The sequence below is a fragment of the Pinus tabuliformis genome, chromosome 2_1 (assembly GCF_031772625.1).
Source record: "Pinus tabuliformis cultivar Carrire ecotype Pingquan chromosome 2_1, CPIR1, whole genome shotgun sequence".
Lineage (NCBI taxonomy): Eukaryota > Viridiplantae > Streptophyta > Pinopsida > Pinales > Pinaceae > Pinus > Pinus tabuliformis.
This window is the reverse complement of record NC_142299.1, coordinates 548,031,635-548,050,976: the sequence shown is the minus strand read 5'-3', so window position 1 is coordinate 548,050,976 and position 19,342 is coordinate 548,031,635. Positions and strand designations below refer to the sequence as shown.

At 39.6% G+C, this 19,342-nt stretch overlaps 1 pseudogene; it reads left to right on the top strand.

Annotated features, from left to right (window-relative positions):
* Positions 1-18,009: 18,009 nt before the first annotated feature.
* Positions 18,010-18,766, top strand: LOC149201518 (DUF21 domain-containing protein At2g14520 pseudogene; annotated as a pseudogene).
* Positions 18,767-19,342: the final 576 nt, after the last annotated feature.

Below are 19,342 nucleotides of genomic sequence, written 5' to 3'. Positions count from 1 at the left end.
GAGACTTCCTAGTTAAGCTTGAGAGGAGAGATCACATACCTTTTTGGCTTCATTGGGAAGAGAGTGAAACTTGTCAAAGTAGAGGAGACTTCTTGTTGGACCCTGGGAGGAGCTTGTACAACATCAAGGCACAGGTCGTAAAGTTCTTCTTTGATTTGAATTAATGCAATCAGATTCATATTTCTCAACAAATTGTCTTATGTCATTTGTTTCATGAATTCCTTGGTCATCATGTTAAGTATGCTTTATGATATTGGCTTTTTAGGTGTTATTTAATTTGTTTGCTTGTTTTTGTTTGTAGATTCGTAACAAGGGAGCTCATTTGGATCAAAGGAGCGAGGCTTCCACAAACTTGCATTGGACCCAAGGTAGGCCTAAACACTTGTTTGCCTTTGTTTATAAATGCATATTTAGAGAAAGATAGTTTTTGATTGGCTTGCTTGTCACTAGATATCGTTAGATTCTAGGAAGGTCTATCTTGTCCGCAAGATCGACTCATTTCGTGTGACAAAATGGCGACCATACTGGGGACTTGATTTTTTCCTTGTTTTTACTTTGACCTGAGAAACTGTGTTTTTGTTTCTGTTTTTGGCTTGTTGTGTGTGGAATTGGGTAGATTTAGTAGATCTAGGATTATTTTTTGTTTTTCATAACTTTGGGAGAGGACCGCACCCTCGGCTTGGGACAGAGTGCGGACCTATCCGCACTTTTTCTTTTAGCACAGAGCGGTACCGCACCTGTGTTAACTGTGGGCCCGCGGACCCTGTCAAAATTTTGGAAAACCTAAGATTTTCTCTGTTAGTCAACTTAGTTTTTGTTTAGATGTTATTATCCCCTGCCCAGACCTGCATATAACTTGTCAGAAGCTTTTCTTAGGTTAATTCCATTGGTGTTAGTGTTTTAGGTGAAATTCCTAGAAGTTTTGATTGTTGGGTTTGGTTTTCATTTTGGTCTTGTAGTAGCTCTGAGCTTAGAAGCTGTAGAAACCTCAGATCACCTTGGTTTTTACTAGCCTTCTTATGAGTCTAACCATTTGCAAAATCTACCTTTGTTGAGGAATCCACCTTGTGTTTTCTCTTTACGAAACTTCGAAAAAGCTTGTGTTAAAAGTTTGGATTTCATTTTTAGAAAAGAAAACAAAAATTGGTTGTTTTTTTGACTGATTTGTGATTCTGGTCAAATTAGTCCTTAGTTTGCTTGTAGCTAAGTAAAACATCCTTGAAAAAGACATCTTGTAAGCTTTGACTTCAAATAGGTTTCTATAGTTTATAGATCTCAAGATTAGTCATTTCCATATTTTTGAGTGTTTTATAAAAAATAAAAAATCTCTTTTGGAAAAAGTTTGTTCTTGTAGTATTTGAGTGTTTTGAAAGAAAAGGGAATTTTTTGTGAAAATAACTAGTTTTCTCATTTTGAGTGCATTGGAAAAGACAAAAAGCTCTTCTCTTAATTTGTTTGTTAAGAAAGATTTGTGTTTACAAGTATTTGCATTCTCAAACTCTTTCCTAGTTAGAAGTTCATTGAAGGGAAAAGATTGCTTAATCATCTTAAGTGCATTTTTTAGTGATTTGGAGTCGAGTCTTCACACCACGAGTTTCATCTCTACACCTCTTGACTTAAACAAAAACCAATAAAAATAACGCTTAAAGTAAAATCTATCTAGTAATATTTTTATTTCTAGGGCTCTGATACACTGATATAGCTTAGGCTAGTGCCTTGCAGTAGGGAGTAATTAACTCTCCAAGACAGTAAAACAAACAAGTAGTTGTATCTTGTGGTAGAAGAAAAATCCAATTGTTGCATCTGTACTCTGGGAAAGCTCCTCTTAAAGGAGAAGCATGAGATCGTGTCCGAACCAGTGTGGGAATCAATCCTTCCTCATTGGGAACGACGCCAGATATTCATGTATTAAAAACGGTAAACCTTAGATTAACCATTGTCGAGGAGCCTAGGGTCACTTTTTGGTAAACCTTGGATTATGTCAAGGAGCCTTCAAGGGGATTGAGCTTGTTACTCTACCCTTGCATGCGTATCGGATCGTAGACTGCTCCCCCAGGTATATTTGTTTTTGTTGGTAACCTTAGTGACCATATTCTATAGGATTCTTCCTAAGGTGACAGTGGTGGGAAGATCCCACTGTACTTGGAGCAGATGTCAGCTAGACTCACTTGGATTTTCTAGGGGGTTCTCTTCACTCGAGACGGTTTAGTGGAGGAACTTGTGCCAGTCTATTCATTAAGCAGGTTGCCGGGGTAACTATTCCAACCGCCATTTCTGTATTGAACTCTGCGATGTTGGGCTTCATCACCAACTAGTGTTTTTAGTACGAAAAGTTACTGTTTGTGTGTGGTTTGATCTCCTAGATTCTTTAGTCGTGTGATTCAAATTTGCTTGGTTCTTTAGAGGCTTTAGGTGGTTTTCATTGAGATTTTACTTTGTTTGCGTGTGAAGTAGTTAAAATTTTTTAATCGTGGCTGAATTACTGAGGAAGTCCTGTAGACTTCAAGGCCAACCTCCTGAGTTTTCACCGAGCCAGCCTGAAGGGTTAAGAGCCCTCGTAACTCCAAAAGATAGTAGAGTTGGGTCACCTGAAGAAGGAGAGTCTTCTTTGGTGGTACATCCTGATTTTCAAGCTTTAGTAGCAGATTATAATCCACAATCGGTGTCTGTTTCCGAAATTACTAGTAGCTTTTCATCTACTAGTGATATAGGTGAGGAACCTAAAATATCTGAACCTGAAAGTGAATTTGCTGCTACTCCAACATCGAGTTTTACCTCTCTAACTTCTAGTGGTCCTCATTCACCCAGGGTAGAAAGAATAATTACCCAAAATCTTCCTTTTGGACTTATAGCTATCGAAGAACTTACTACTCCGGAAGAAGAAGTAGGCATCCCTATCCCTGAAAATCAACCTATTATTGAACTTAGGGAGCGTGAATCAATTTTTTACAGTCCACCAAGGAGTAGTGCTTGGTATCTTTCATTGACTAATTTTTTGGAAAACCCGGGACTAAATTTTTCACCACCTCGTATTTCTTATCACCCAACACCTAGAGGTTACTATCCTCCGTTAAATATGTCAAGACAGTCGTCCATGTTTACTCAATCACCAGAATCCTTTTTATACGGCGGTCCTCCTGTTCCCTCTGGGTATCAGTCTCTTTCTGGTACTTTTGCAGGAGCGTCTCCTCAACCCATTGAACAAGGGTTATTAACTGGAAATAATGGTACTAAGTCGTTGAGTGTAGAAGATATTCTCGTGATGTCAGGTACTATTCCTAATCCTCAACCTCAAGGTGGCTAGTTACCGCCTGGGGGGCAACCTCAAAATCCTCAATTATTACCTGGGGGGCAACCTCAAGGTACCCAATTTGCGCCTGGGGGGCAACCTCAAGGACAGTACATACCTACGAGACAGTACGTTCTTCAAGGTCAACCCCAAACTCAATATGTACCTCAAGGTCAACCCCAGTATCAATATGTACCTCAAGGTCAACCCCAGTATCAATATGTACCTCAAGGTAAACCCCAGTATCAGTACGTGCCTCAAGGGTATCAACCCCAAGGTCAGTACTCGAACCAAGGTTTCCAACCACCCTCTGGTCAATCATATGTTCAACGAACGTGAAATTTACCTTTGAATTATCAACCCTACCCTCAACCCGGTTATGGTCCTCAATATTCTCAACCTGTTATGGGTCCGTACCCCGGAATGAATTTAGTGTGGGATCCATCGCAAACTCAACAGGTCTTGCAACCGAATGTACAGTTGTCATCTCAAACTGGACAACCCTTAGTTTCTGGTTCACCCCAGCAACCTGTCCAGTCTACTATTCAAACTTCTGTACCTTCGGTAGTTTCTCAGCCTGGGCCTAGTACGCCTCGTACTCCGCCTCAAACGGCTGCTGCAACTGCTGCAACATCTGTTCAATCTACCCCACCTACTTCTAGAGTATCGACAGCTCTGGTTTCTACTATTCCTGTATCTACTCCTCATACATCTTTACCTCAGTCTGGATCCACAATTCAAACTTCAGTTCAGATGCCTGTAGGACAACCTGGTTGAAGTACGGTTGTCACAAGTCAACCACAATTTACTTATCAACCATACCAAGGACAGTACCGATTCGGTCCTACTGTGCAGCAGCCAATCTATAAGTATCAACCGTACCCTGGGTATACATATCAACAACCCCAGTACGGTCCGGTTAATCCTGGTTTTTCGGGAGGAGACAATATCCCAAATGCAATTCCAATTCTTAGTTATCCTAGATATCCTCCTCCTGGGGTTGGTCTCATGACCTAGAGTTTTAGGGACCCTAATCGTCAGTTACCATTTATCGCAACTTTGGACTTGCCTGACTTGTCGCGCCTAACGAACGATCCCATTAATTATCTTCCGTTTTGGCCTCCAATGCCGAATAAGTTTCCTAGTGATATTCCTAAGATTGAAGGCAAATCAAGAGAGGACCCGTCAAACCATGTGATGACTTATCACCTTTGGTGTGCGTCTAACTCCATTTGAGATGATTCAATCCATTTAAGGCTTTTCCAGTGCACTCTAATTGGTCTTGCAGCCAAGTGGTACATTGAGTTACCACGAGCCAATTTTTATAACTTTAGTCAGTTAGCTACCTCATTTTAAACTCATTTTCAATTGCCAGTCAGATATGACAATGGCACGAAATTACTAACTTCATTAAAGCAGTCGATGTCCACTTACATTTTAGATCACATTCATGAATGGAGACGTCGACGACGTTTAGTGAAGGTTTTTATTCCAGATCAGATCTTAGCTGAATGGCTTGTAAAATCTTTATTGCCAAAGATCACTGAGGAAGTAGGTAAGGCCGGAGTCATTACTGAGGAGCAAGTAATTGCTCAAGCATAGTACCTTGACTTGGTTTATACTCAGTTAGGTACGTTACACGAGAAAATCCTCGATCTTCCTAAGCAAAATCAAATCGCTGCAGTTCTTTCAGGGTCTCATGCCACTGATGATATGATTGGTACGGTTAATACCAAAAGTAAGAAGAAGTCTTCCAAGAATTCTTCTCCTATCATAACCTTGCCAGATTCCCCGATAGGAGATTCTTCCATGGAAATTTCCACTGATATTCATGTTGTAGAGTCATCTACAGCCAAATCAAAATCCGGTGGTAAGAAGAAAGGGAAGAAGAAAAATAAAACAGATAAAAATTCGAAAGAGAAACCAGAAAAAGCGGAATCAAATGATGAGAAATACAAACCTTGTTATCCTTGTCTCATTTGTGATGAAGAGCATTTTACAAGAGACTGCCCTCATCATGCAGAGGTTGCGAAGATTGTCAAAGGTTCCCAAACGCCTGATGTTTTGAAGGATCCCTTTCCAAGTCAAGACAGTAAGATGATAGGTTCTTCCTCGAATGCCAATGAAGAACCCATAGTGATGATGTCCCATGTTAGGATTGCAACTCGATCGCATGATTATGGTAGTAAAAGTCCTGTTGATGGTAAAGAAGCAGAATCTTCTCATTCTAACCTATCAACCTTAGCTCCCGGTTCCGATCCACTAGAGCTCGAGAAACCTAATCTAGACATAGTAATCAAACGCCCGCCAAGGGTATACTTTGAAAGTCAGCTTTCAATCCACATGCGAGAGCGGCTCAGAACTATAACATTGTTGAAGATTTAGCTATTTCACCTTTAGCAATGTCGGCTTTCGAAGTGTTTCAATCATGCCCAGCACAGTGTAAATTACTTTTGTCGGCTATAGGAGCTGTTGACGTTTAGGACTCGAACCTAATAATTCTCGATCTAGAAAATAGTACACCGCACTTACCTCATCAAATGGCTTTCTAGATCCTAGTGATAGTAAAAAACAGGCCTATTAATAGGACTGTGATTGATGAGGGAGCCTCAACATGTACTATGTCGATACAGTGTTGGAGATCGCTTGGTTCTCCTTCACTAAATCAATCCCCGATGATTCTAAATGCCTTTGATGGCTATGGGTTTAATCCTTTTGGCATTCTACAGGATTTACCTATAGGGGTTGAAGGAAAATTGTTAATCTAGATGTGGAGGTGGTTGATGCCCCTCTAGATTACAACCTTCTCTTGGGTCGTAGTTGGTCTTACGCTATGACAGCTATCGTTGCATCGGTCTTTTGGGTTATAAAGTTTCCTCATAATGGAAAGATCATAATAATAGACCAGCTGGCTTACTTTTCTTCTGACCCAGCCTCTTCTAAAAGCATTCAGCATGTTGGTAAAACGACTATCCCATATAAGGATGTTGGAGTAGGAATAGTTAAAGATGCTGGTTTACTGGGAACTTTTCCTTTTCCTCCGATCAACGCATCATCTTCTTTTGCAACCCTTCATATGATTTCGTCAGACACCATTGTTTATGATGATCCTTGGATCGTACCTTCTGAATTTGAGATAGACTCATTAGGTGATGTTACGCCTTTGAGTCCCTATGAAATTGCATATCAGGCCGTGCAATCATTTTCCGACCCATCTTCAACCAAAATCGACTTAATGAATGTGGTCCATGAGGAATCACTTTTCACATCAAACTCGGATTCAACAACATTTTCCGAACTTGTTCACTTCGATGAGAAAATTCGTGAAATATTATGTGTCGATGATTTACCATGGATAGATCTCCATCACCAATCTTCATTTTTACCTGAGAATGATCATTTTCAAAATGATTTTTCATCAATTTTTACGACTGAATATGTCAAGGAACCTCAGAATCCAATGAAAAATCTTGATTCAGAGTTAAATTTGGGAAGCATTTCTCGAACTATTCCTATTGACATTTCGGTTAAGCCTGGAATTGTTGAGAACATTCATATAGGTGCCTCGTGTATAGAAGATGAAATTCAAATATATAAGGCCCTATTCCAAGAATTCTGCGACGCGTTTGCCAGGTCGTATGAGGAATTGCTAGGAATTGACCCCACAATTGTTGTTCATGAAATCAAAACTTACCTGGACGCTAAACCTGTCCGGCAACGTTTGTGTCAGATTCACCCAAGAAAAGTTGCTGCTATTAAAGAAGAAGTTGAAAAATTACTCAAAGCAGGTTTCATTTATCTGATTTCGTTAACAGATTGGGTATCGAATATTGTTCCGGTTAACAAAAAGCAAGGGACAATAAGAATATGTATCGATTATAGGGACATTAATCGAGCCTATCCAAAGGACAATTACCCAACTCCCTGTATCGATCAAATCATTGATGATTGTGCCGGCAACGAAATATTCTCCTTCACCGATGGTTTTTCCGGATACAATCAAATCAATATTCTACCTGCCGATCAACCAAAAACGTCTTTCATTTGTCCATGGGGGAAATTTGCTTATTGAAAATTACCTTTTGGGCTCAAGAATGTCAGGGAAACTTTTCAAAGGGCCATGTCTTATGCGTTTCATGAAATCAAGCACATTGTGCAACCCTATCTCAATGATTTTCCTGCTCATTCATTACATCGAGCTGATCATCTCATCCATTTATGAGCAATCTTTATGATGTGTAGGCATTATCGGATTAGGTTGAATCCACACAAGTGCGTTTTCTGTATAGAAATGGGTCAATTGCTGGGGTTTGTTGTTTCGAAAGCCGGCATTCGCGTCAATCCCTCGAAGGTTGAAGCTATTGTCAAATTGCCTCCTCCTTCGAGTCTTCGCCAACTCCAAAGTTTTCAAGGGAAAGCAAAATTTTTACGACGATTCATTCCTAACTACGCCAAGGTTACAAAGGGTTTTACCTGGTTGTTGAAATAGAATACTCCATTCTATTGGGATGAGATAACTCAGAAATCTTTTGATGCACTAAAACACGCGTTGACCCATGCACCATTATTTCATCCTCCCAACTACGACCAGGACTACTTCTTGTATCTCCCCGCCTCTCATTCCACCATTGGAATGGTCTTAGTTCAGGAAGATGAATTCGGTACTCAACATGTGATATATTACCTTAGTCGAACTTTAAATCCAACTGAGCTAAAATACTCACATGTGGAGAAATTAGCATTGGCAGTTGTTCAAGCTATCCAACGTTTTCGTCACTACATTTTACTACGTAAAACTACAGTGATTTCTGATTGCAACCCTATGATCTACATTTTGACCAAGCAATTGCTAGGGGGCAAGTACTCCAAATGGATTGTGATCCTATAGGAGTTCGACTTGTAATTTGAAAAATCTAAGTCTAAGAAATCTTTAGTTTTTGCAGAGTTAATGTGTGACTTCCCGCGTGCTGACACGGAAACTGTGGTGGAGGAGCCCATTGTGGACGAATCCTTGTTTCTAATCAGCACTTCAGATCCGTGGTATGGGGATATCATCGTTTATCTCTAGACCCAATCCTTTCGGCCAGAAATTTCAAGGTCAGAACGTCGAAAAATACAATTCCAGTCCCAACAATTCAGAATTATTGGAGATACTCTTTATCGCCGTGGGTCGGACTCTGTTTTTCGACGTTGTTTAACTCACGAGGAAGTTGAAAGGGTTCTAAATGATTGTCACTCTGGAGCGTGTTGTGGTCATATGTTTGGGTATGCCACAGCCCAAAAGATATTGTGCACTGGCTACTTCTGGCCGTCTTTGTTTAAAGATTGTATTAACGCGGTCCGAAAATGCCACAACTGCGAAATTTTTGATCGAAAGATGTGTGCTCCACCTACTCCTCTCCACCCTATAATTTTCGTTGGTCCTTTTTCCAAATGGGGTATCGATTTTATTACATGTAACCCTCACTCGGCCAGGGGACATGCGTATATCATCCTTGCGGTAGATTATTTTACCAAGTGAGCCGAGGCGATGCCTACATTTGAGGCAGGCATAAAAACAGCTGCAATTTTCATGTTCAATCATATAATTGTTAGGTTTGATGTTCCACAAGCGATTATCACTGATCATGGGCATCATTTTCGAAACGTTATGATGACCGAACTTACAGGCCAGCTTGGCTTGCATCATGATAGCTCAAATCCTTATTATCCACAAGCTACTGGTCCGGTTGAATCCATCAACAAAGTTTTAGTAATCATGATCCGAAGAATCATTGGGATTCATCAGTCGAATTGGCATAACATGCTATTTTCAGAGCTTTGGGCGTATCGAACCTCAGTAAAAACGTTAATAGGGTTCACTCTTTTCCAACTAGTTTATGGTCTGGAAGCTGTGTTACCCATTGAATGTGAAATCCTATCATTGCAAATGGCCATCGAGTTACTTCCAGCCACTTCCGAAGATTAAAAACGTTTGTTATACTTGGCTCAATTAGATGAGAATCGACGTGATGTTGCATTGGCGATCGAAACTCAGGAAAAACGTATTAAAGCTCAGTGTGGTCGAAATGTGACCCCTCGAAATTTTTCGAAAGGAGGCCTAGTCTTATTGTACGATCAAGCTAATGATAAATTAGGCGATGGAAAATTCATTCCTATGTGGCATGGTCCCTATGTTGTCAAGCGAAAGCTAGCAAAAGGGGCCTATGAATTGGTAAACTTTGACGAGGACTCTTTAGGTAAACCCAGAAATGGTCTTTACCTGAAGAGGTATTATGCTTAAAGAATGGGTATGGAGATTTTTAGTTAGGATAGTTTTCTTTCTAGCTGGTGTGTTTTAGTTTAAAAAGTGTTCTTAGCTTAGAGAGTGTTTTTCATCATTATTCCTGCTTATCTTGGTTTTACTCTTGATATTGCAGATGTCGATGCCTCTCCAAACATACATTGGTTTCGCTGATGGTGCTTGTCGCAATACACGGAACATTTCTTCCGCAACTTGGGTTATCTATTCGCCCTCTGACGAGTTGGTATCTATGCATGGGGTAAGCCTCGATCAAAAAACGAACAACATTACTGAGTATAGTGCAGTGATTGAGTTATTATCTGAATCTATTTCATTTGGGATTCAGAGTTTGATAGTGAGGTTAGATTCTAAACTCGTTGTATTACAGCTTAATAGAGTGTATGCCATTAGAAATCCAGTGTTATTGAGATTATTTTTGACAGTGCATCTCTTGGAACGTGAATTTGATTATATTGAATATTAGCATATTCCAAGATCTTTACATACATTAGCAGATGCAATTGCTTCTCGAATGTTAAGTAGACATTTGTAATAATCATACATGTAAATTTAAAAGCATTCCATAACATGATTTACAGGATAAGCCGGTAATAGTGACATATATAGGAGTCTGTCAAAATATACATCGTCCTCGATCATAGGTTGAAAAACACCTTATGATTGGCAAAAATGATAAGTAAAAAAAGCAAAAATGTTATATGTGTCTACAATAAGTGATCATCCTATCACTGGTGATGATCTGGATAAGAAACCATTGTACGGGCCACCTTACAAAGGAACCTCCTAAAAGATCCTGGGACCCCAATCACATAGCGATGTAGTCGACAAGGAATGTCATCTATGTCGGTCTCTGGAATGTCCCCTGTCAAGCGCTCTAGATGACTCTCCAACTCGGCTAAGGTCTCTACTGATTCGTCCTGTGGGGATGGCACCACTGCAGCTGGTTGTTTCCTCTCGTAAGGCCGGAGAGCGGTTGGTCACTGTGACCCACATCTACATTGAAACTTTTACTATTAGTTTTGGGACGACATAAAAACAAAAAAAAAAAAATTAAATAGGAAAATGTTGAAAATAATTTTACCTGAGTCATCCCATTGCTTTCCTGGTGGAAGAGCCATGTTTGGGTCACCGCGAAAATCTACCCCAGCGTAAGGGAAGTCCTGAATAGCAAAAACCTAGTTTTCCAACCAATGGAAATACTTAGGTTTGAATCGAACGACCTCTGTCCCCTTGTCAGGATGACGTGCCATAACTGCAACCCATCGCATCAGTTTGGGCTCTCGAGGAAGCCCAACTTCAACAGTAAGGTGTTGCGGGACCAACATTGGGACCCTCTCCAGACCAAAGCTCACAACCAAAGCCCCATAACCAAAGGTATTCAGTTGTCCGTTCTTGGCTCTGGTCAGTTGGCCTTTTACATTAGCCAACACAGCATCGCACCAGTTGAAGATGGTGCCTCGAAAGTAGTCAACTGCCATTCGCATCTGGGATCCGGTGGCAATATGTAGTGTGGCACTCCCGCAAAGCCTGGTAACAGTAAACGCGATCACCATGAGTTCAGGACGAGATATGGTTTTAATGTCTATCCCTTTGTCTCTAGCCTGGTTGTTGCAGAACTCTAACCAGAGGCTATCGACAGACTGGCCACCTGGCCTAGTCTCGAATAGAGTCAAGTCTTTGCCTCTCTTAGGCAAACCAGTCAAAAAGTATATGTCTGCCGACGCAATTTCGAGCTGGTGGCCACCAATGAAGAAGCACTGGTTCTGTATGCTCCACCTGTCTACCAGCCACTACAAGAAGTCCACCTGGGCCCTCATGCCAGGTATGGCCCAGAATTTGTACAAGCTGCATGCCTTCAATGCATCGATCGAAGGTTGGTGATTTAACGTGGCAATATCTACGTGCTCATGCTCCCATTCTCGCCAATCAAGCATGATGTACACTCTACATCCAACAAAAAGGTAAATTACAATGCAAGAAATTAAATTGTTTGGGTCAATTTTGAGAGTTTTTGGGTTAAAAAACCTTGCTGTGGGGACCACACCCTCTCTATTAGAGATAGTACTTTTTCCCCATTGCGAAAAAGTCGGGGTTCACGCGTTGCCAGTGTTACTCCTGCGGGCCCCCGCGCGCAGGTTTCTAGCCTAAAAACCCTCTAAAAAAAATAAATAAAACCCTAAAACACAAATTGAAACTGTTGAAATTGAAGAGTAGGATGATGTGGATTACCTAGAGGAGACGGCGTTCGATTCCGATGGATGGATTTTCCACAATCTTCACGGGAAGTTTATGAACAAAAGCACTATTTTCTCACCCAAATCTTAAACGGTAAAAATGAATTGACGAAAGCCCTTTTTATAATTTTTTTGAATAAATGAATTGTAAATTTGTTTATGTTTCACTTTAGAAAGGTAACTTTTGCAGCATTTTTATCCATCTCAAACAGGTATGAGTAATGTTTGCAATTTGTGTTCAGGATAACGGATTGTTGAGGCGAAATCGATCATTTTTTACGAAAAAACATTTAGAGTCACCTTTAAGCTCTTTTATGACTCCTAAAACATGAAAAGATCGCCAAGCTTTTCTTTTTAAACTCATTAAAACGGAACTAAAAAGACGGTCCACTTACAACTCTTTTCTGACCGTAAAAACATGAAAAGATTGCCGGATTTTTGTCGTTTCAAATTCGATATTGGTTATAAAACGACATGTCGTTGATCGCTTTTTTACTTTTTCAGATCAGGGGCACTAATTGCGAAAAGTGCTCCTTGGTCGTAAAGATCAAGCAGTTCTCTCAAGTATTATTTTATACTTTTTCGGGCTTGGGAGACACAAATTTATGAAAAAGGTCAACCCTGGAGTCTTCTTAAGTTTTTTCAGACTCTCTAAAATTGAAAAATGCCGAGTTTCTCCTATAGTGGACTCATTAAAATTTAACAGTAAAGGACCTGTTCAATTACAAACAAGAATGAACCACTCCTTCTTAGGGTTCGAATTTAAACTAAGTTGGACTCATCCGAAGGATGAGCTTATAATCAAGCAAATGTTATCCTCCTCAAGCTTGTCAAAAATAAAGAGGTACTTGCCAGAAATGGTGGGGGAAAAGAGAGAAAAATGAGCCTGTTTGTCATACTTTGTAACCACTCTTGAACACGACACTTTTATTCACCTGGGTTGGGAAATCATTTGCCTAATAGTTGAACAAACCATATTAAAAGTCTTCAACCGGTTTTTGGGTATTAACTTTGGGTCAATTGTCACCAAACCATTTGCTGTGTCATTATGTGTTCAAGAGGTCAGTGCAAATAAGCCATTCATCTGCAAAATATCTGTCATCCATTATGACCATCCCTGAGTCAGTCCTTGCAACTAAATTTCTTCAAACTTGATCTATGATTTCGTGTTGTGGGCTTGCCTACAACGGATCGCTTTCTATCGACTTCAGATCATTATCTAGAAAGATGATCTAGAAATCGTTAGTACCTTGGGATCTGCATGCCTCAATGGCAGGTTTCTTGCCTTCGATGATAGGTTGCATCATTGACCTTCGATCAAAGGATTCCGTGGCATGTTCGACATCAACACATCTATTCACATCTCATGGATTGTACCAAGTACTTTGAGAGCCATTGACATTACTGGTGATTTCTCTCACACTTGTTAACAGTTTACATCATTGATTGGTAATCAAGTGGTTTCTACCATGTTCGACTTCGACACATTCATTCGCATGGATAGAATCGTACTATTTCGGGAAGTAGAAATGAAGACCCTGGATCTAGTTTCCACCATCCAGGTTGCGAGGAATTTTGTATTCATTATACTGTGGACTATTCATAAACAGATGGTTGCATCCATACTGTGTCTACATGTGTCTATACTTGTGATGTATTACAAGATCATTCCTATATCAGAGCAATAGTTAGTTTTCTAGTCAGTTTTGATCTGAGTATGGGAATGCCTACCTCAGCGATGATATGATCTCATATATATATTTTGCATTGAATGTTTTTACAGTTTCCAACCGGGCTCTCCACAAGATGATCCTCGAAATGATAAAGTAATTCACTCTTCCTAGATGATAAATGAAATCCTCATCTACTACAGACTTCGCACTTTAGGGGGAAATCTGTTACACAAAATATTGTCACCGTGACTATTTGTAGTCAGTATGGATCTATCATCATTCATACTATCCTCCTAAGCAAGTCTCAAACCTCAGCTCTTCAAGTCAATCTTTGAAAATGAGAGAAAGACATTGAAAATCAACAAAGCTCTGGTTCCGCACTTTCTCTCACTGTTGCCTGCAGTCCTGCACCTCCTATTCACAAAAAATACGGCCCTACCCGCTCTGTCCCTAAAGGAGTGGGTGCGGACCCCTGTGAAAGTCAAAAAGGCGGAAGTTTATTCTAAAAAACTCACTTTGGGTTAATTCTAGATGATTCTAGAAGGAATTTTGACGTCGATTGGTCGCTCTTAGGTGGTTCATGCATCCCAAAAGAGAAGGAGCTAATCCCTTGATGAGAGGAGCTATCCCTTTGAAGGAGGGCTTTATCCCTTTGAAGGAGGACCTAGTAACTTCCCTCCATTGCACTATAAATTAAGGCATTGGGCTGGTTACTAGGGAGGTCAGAAGCTGAACATTTTTGAGGGTAAATGTTGGTGGAATTGAGACTTCCTAATTAAGCTTGAGAGGAGAGATCACATACCTTTTTGGCTTCATTGGGAAGAGAGTGAAACTTGTCAAAGTAGAGGATACTTCTTGTTGGACCCTGGGAGGAGCTTGTACAACATCAAGGCACAGGTTGTAAAGTTCTTCTTTGATTTGAATTAATACAATCAGATTCATTTTTCTCAACAAATTGTCTTATGTCATTTGTTTCATGAATTCCTTGATCATCATGTTAAGTATTCTTTATGATATTGGCTTTTCAGGTGTTATTTAAATTTTTTGCTTGTTTGTGTTTGCAGATTCGCAACAAGGGAGATCATTTGGATCAAATGAGCGAGGCTTCCATAAACTTGCATTGGACCCAAGGTAGGCCTAAACACTTGTTTTCCTTTGTTTATAAATGCATATTTAGAGAAAGATAGTTTTTGATTGGCTTGCTTGTCACTAGATATCGTTAGATTCTAGGAAGGTCTATCTTGTCCGCAAGATCGACTCATTCCGTGTGACACCACCTCATCCTCATCAATAGAATCAGGCTTTACCAGAATCCTCACCAGATCACTAGTCCATAAACAAGCATGAATGCCACCGGATTTCTCAACCTACACCATGAGGAATTTTCATGTCTCCTAGATTATAGGGTTTACCACAATCGATAGTTTTATCTAGGGATCACTAGGCCATAATAGAGACAACCACCCTACAGTATTTACCTTATATTATGTTATTCACCAGCAAGGATTCCTAGGGCTAATCAAGGGAAACCACCTCTAGGATTTACCATATATCTCTCCATTAATCGTTCAAGGATTCTTGGCCCACTAAGGCACACAATACCTGGATTTAATGTAACCCAAAGCTTGGTTCAAGGGTCACTAGGACAGTGGCTCTACCACAATCCACGGTCTGTTTAGGGATAACTAGGCCATGTGTTCTTTCATTTAGAGATCCACCTCACTCATCTTTGAATCCATCCAATAGTCCAACTCAACCAAAACATGAGAACTCCATCTCACCATGGTTATCTAGAAATGGAAAGGAAAGGTTGAAGAACACTATCACACCTGGAAAAACCCATGTCAATTATAGCAAGAGAACTAGGAACTCACATGCATAACTATGCATGCCAAATCTAGAGAGGAAACCACACATGAAAATTGATACCTGGAAGTAAACCTATTGTAGATGCTTGATCCTGCTCTTCCTTGCTTGATATTTTCTTCCCTTTTGATATGAAACTAGAGGAGAACTCGCCCTTCTTAAAAATTGATCGTCCTCTAGCGGCTTGCAAGTAAAACTTAGTCTTATGTAAACACAAGTTTTATGGTCTCTTCAAGGATAATGATTTAGTTTTTATGTGAACTTTAAAAGAGGAACATATAATTAGTTAACTCACAAAGGAAAACATGAAGAGAGACAACACAGAATTTGGTGACAAAGTTCACCTCTCCAAGAATACATCTCTGAGCCTTGCTAACACTATTAGAAAGATCCATATTTTTGAGTGATAAAGATTACATAAAGTGTGCTGACAAAAATAGTGGCTATTTTCCCCTTCAAGGAAACATTCTCATGCAAAGAAATCTCACTCTAAAAATCATGACAACCTACAGCCAGTCATGAAACTATCAACAAGAAGTGGGCTCTCACATCAATACCTTGTACTCCATCTGAAAATGAGCATAACAAGTACAACAAATCCTCATTGAAGTACTAAAAGAGAACTTTCCTCAACAAGACATAATGAGAAAAGAGAAACATGAGTTGCACCATAGATGTCACAGCTGCTATAGATAACATATGAAGGTTGGAAAAGCCCGACAAGGTCCTGTCTAGGATCAAAAGACTTTGAAATCTACTTCAACCCACTGATTGATCCTGGCACCCATTGAATCAAACATACACAAAGTCTCTTTAGAAGTACTCTAATCAGTGAACAAAGGCTTTCATTTGATTCATAATGTTCAAAAACCCCTATGTGGTTCTTCTTGAGCTCCAAAAGTCAGAACACTGATCAAGTTATGGCTCTCCTAAGTTTCTGTTGTTATTCATCCTCCAAATTGGGTGAACCTGCTAACAGAACGACAAATATACCCTTAAATCCGCTTAGAAGGTGAAAATTTCATTCACAATAGGTGAAATTTGTCCGATGGTTAACTTTTCCAATGACCCTTAAGAACAATATTAGGGCCACATGGGCATTATAAGGCTGAGTGTTCGTCCAACAACCCACCCCCATTGACCTAGGCTCCAAATTCGTCAGCTTGTTGGTCATGTGGATGCTTATGTGGTCAACGGTCGGGGCTAACCACCGATCCTGACCGCACTAGCCCTCCATTATTCTGTCGATGGTTCCATGCCATCAATGTGGTCGAGGGTCGTAGATAACTAGTCATCCCCACCACTGAAGTTGACTATCTCTTCCTTGGCGTCACATGGACTATGATGGGTCCTGTGGCTAGTCTTAAGTTTAGCCCCTTCCATTCTACACTTGGAGGTCTTTCGCTAGGGTCATGTGCTGAGTAATGTGACCAAGGTATGGGGTTGTTCGGCAAGCCCACTCCACCAATGATGTCCCTATTCACAGCCTGTGGTGACGTGGATGTTGATGTGACTAGGGGCCAGGGCTTAGTCTTGGCTCCTCACCCCCAACAAGACTTTACATGGTATTTAACAATAAATAACGTCCATTGTATGTTAAGAAATATGAGCACGATGCAGTGGTAAGACCTGAGAGTGTTGTATTATAGGTCATGAGTTCGATCCTACCTGGCTTATGGGTTAAAACACAAAAAATTTAACCAACCACAAGGTGCCATGGGGAAACCTTTGGTTGGGCCATGTGGCATCCTCTCATTGGACCACCACAATCAAAGTTTGACAAATAAAAATGTGACATCATACACCTGTATGATCCTAGGACTTGGAAATCCATGATTGGGCTATACATTCCTTGTAGTCTTGCTGACATGATAGGTACAGACTGCCAAGTCAGCATCCCATTCATCCCACTTGCAATTTCTTTTGTTGTTTATCCAAATGATCAAAACATCATAAATGTTTCATGCAACATAAGATTGAAGCAATTCAAGTGTCATCAGAATCAAAATTATGAACACTACGAATTGACATTGGTTTTGAAATCTTTTGGGAACTTTCATTTTTAGGCTAAATTTTGATCTCTAGATCACTCTTTGCCTTCTTTTCCTTTTTTTATCCAATGCTAAAGTGATCCATGAAAAATCTAAGTATCCAAGAGTGTGAGAGAGAGAATACAGAGAGAACTCCAAAACTAAACTGACCAAAAGCCATGAACTGATCCTCCTAAGCCTTTTTATTAATGTGGTCTCTATTTTCTTCATTTTCCATTATTTTCCTTCATTTCACTCCTCACATGTAACCTGTGACCTTTCACCTTCCTTTTCTCCTAATTTCCATTATTTTCATAAATAAATCTCCAAAAATGTCATTTTTCCTTTCCAAAGCTTTTTCCATTTCCTTTGCCGATTTCCTCAACCATAATAAACCAAATCAACACTCTCTCTACGATGTTTTTGCCCAACATTCAACCTGGAATAAGTGTCCCATAACCATGGTTGTTATTTTTCCTTTATTAATTTTTATTACATGGAATTTTCACTAGGGTTCTTACATGCATTGTCTTATTGGAAAAAACCAAATATGAAAGGAGGGCTATAACTTTAAAGAGAGCACTGGATCCACTGCCTTCTCTTTGAAGCCAAAATAATGTTGGTGGTGAAAAAACAACATGTGTTGTTGTGTACGCTTATAATATGAAATGCTCTTGCCATGGAGGAAATTCATATCTTCCTAGATTCATTGGTCACAACATTTGATGAAATATTAATATTTGTGGCTTTGATACCCTTGTTTGGAGGGATTATACTCCAATCTCTCTATTCTAGTTATCATTTAATAGTTGGCGCTGAAATGGCACCAAAGTTTGTGTACTAGTTTGGATCTGCTTTGGTGTTGCATGCCAATAGGTAAGCTTCTAGATTTCTTATTGGGGAAGGGACACGTTGCTATTTTTTAAATTTGGGTTGAAAACACTTGTGCATTTGCATGGAAATGAGGTAGGCAATGGTGGTGAATTAACACATGATGAAACAACGATCATTTCTAAGGCTTTGAGGTTATCGAAGAAAAATTGAAAGATGAAATTGCCTTAATTTCATAAACATTTTCCACTAACGTTAATGCAAAACATGATAGGGGTGTGATGAACTTGATCTTAGAAAATGGGCATAGCATAATTCCTATACATTTTGAACAACCTAGAAATATAGTTGGACTAGTTTTAGTAAATAATTGGTTATCCGTAAACCTTGCAGATGAAGTATTTGTAAAGAATGTGACCATCCAAAGGATTCCATGTGTTCCAATTAATATTTCATTATATGATATTTTACATGAGTTTCAAAAAGGCCACGACCATATGGTTGTGGTATTAAGGTATATTGAACAAGAGGAACAATAAATGAACAAGATAAAAAATGTAAGTCACCAAAGCATCATGTCAATACTCATTGAAAATGGATCAAATAGTCAGGGTGAGGATGTGAACATGATTTTGATAATACTCAATGAACATGAATCACATAGTCGAGGTGAACATGTGAACATCATTGTGGACTCAAATTCATTTCAGGTTTCCCAAAACAAACAATATAAAAATATGTTTAAGAGGATATTTCAAAGGAAGAAAATATTTTCGGCATCTCACACATATGACAAAGACAAATGATCATCAAAATCAATGTGGTGGTCTCACACACCATCTGGAGATATTACTCAAGTTGTTGATAATCCACTTCTAAAACATGCAGAGGATGAGGACATCATCGGTATAATAACGATGGAAGATGTTATTAAAGAGATTTTATAGGCCCAGAATATATGTGACGAGATTGATTCCCATGTTGATGTTAGTGCAAATTAAAGATTACAAGCATGTTATATTTCAGTGTTTATGAGCCAAATTGCAAAGCTTGGCTAAAATTTTATGGGTTGTTATCTTCTCACCCTTTGGAAGAATTATAGCAAGATATATTTT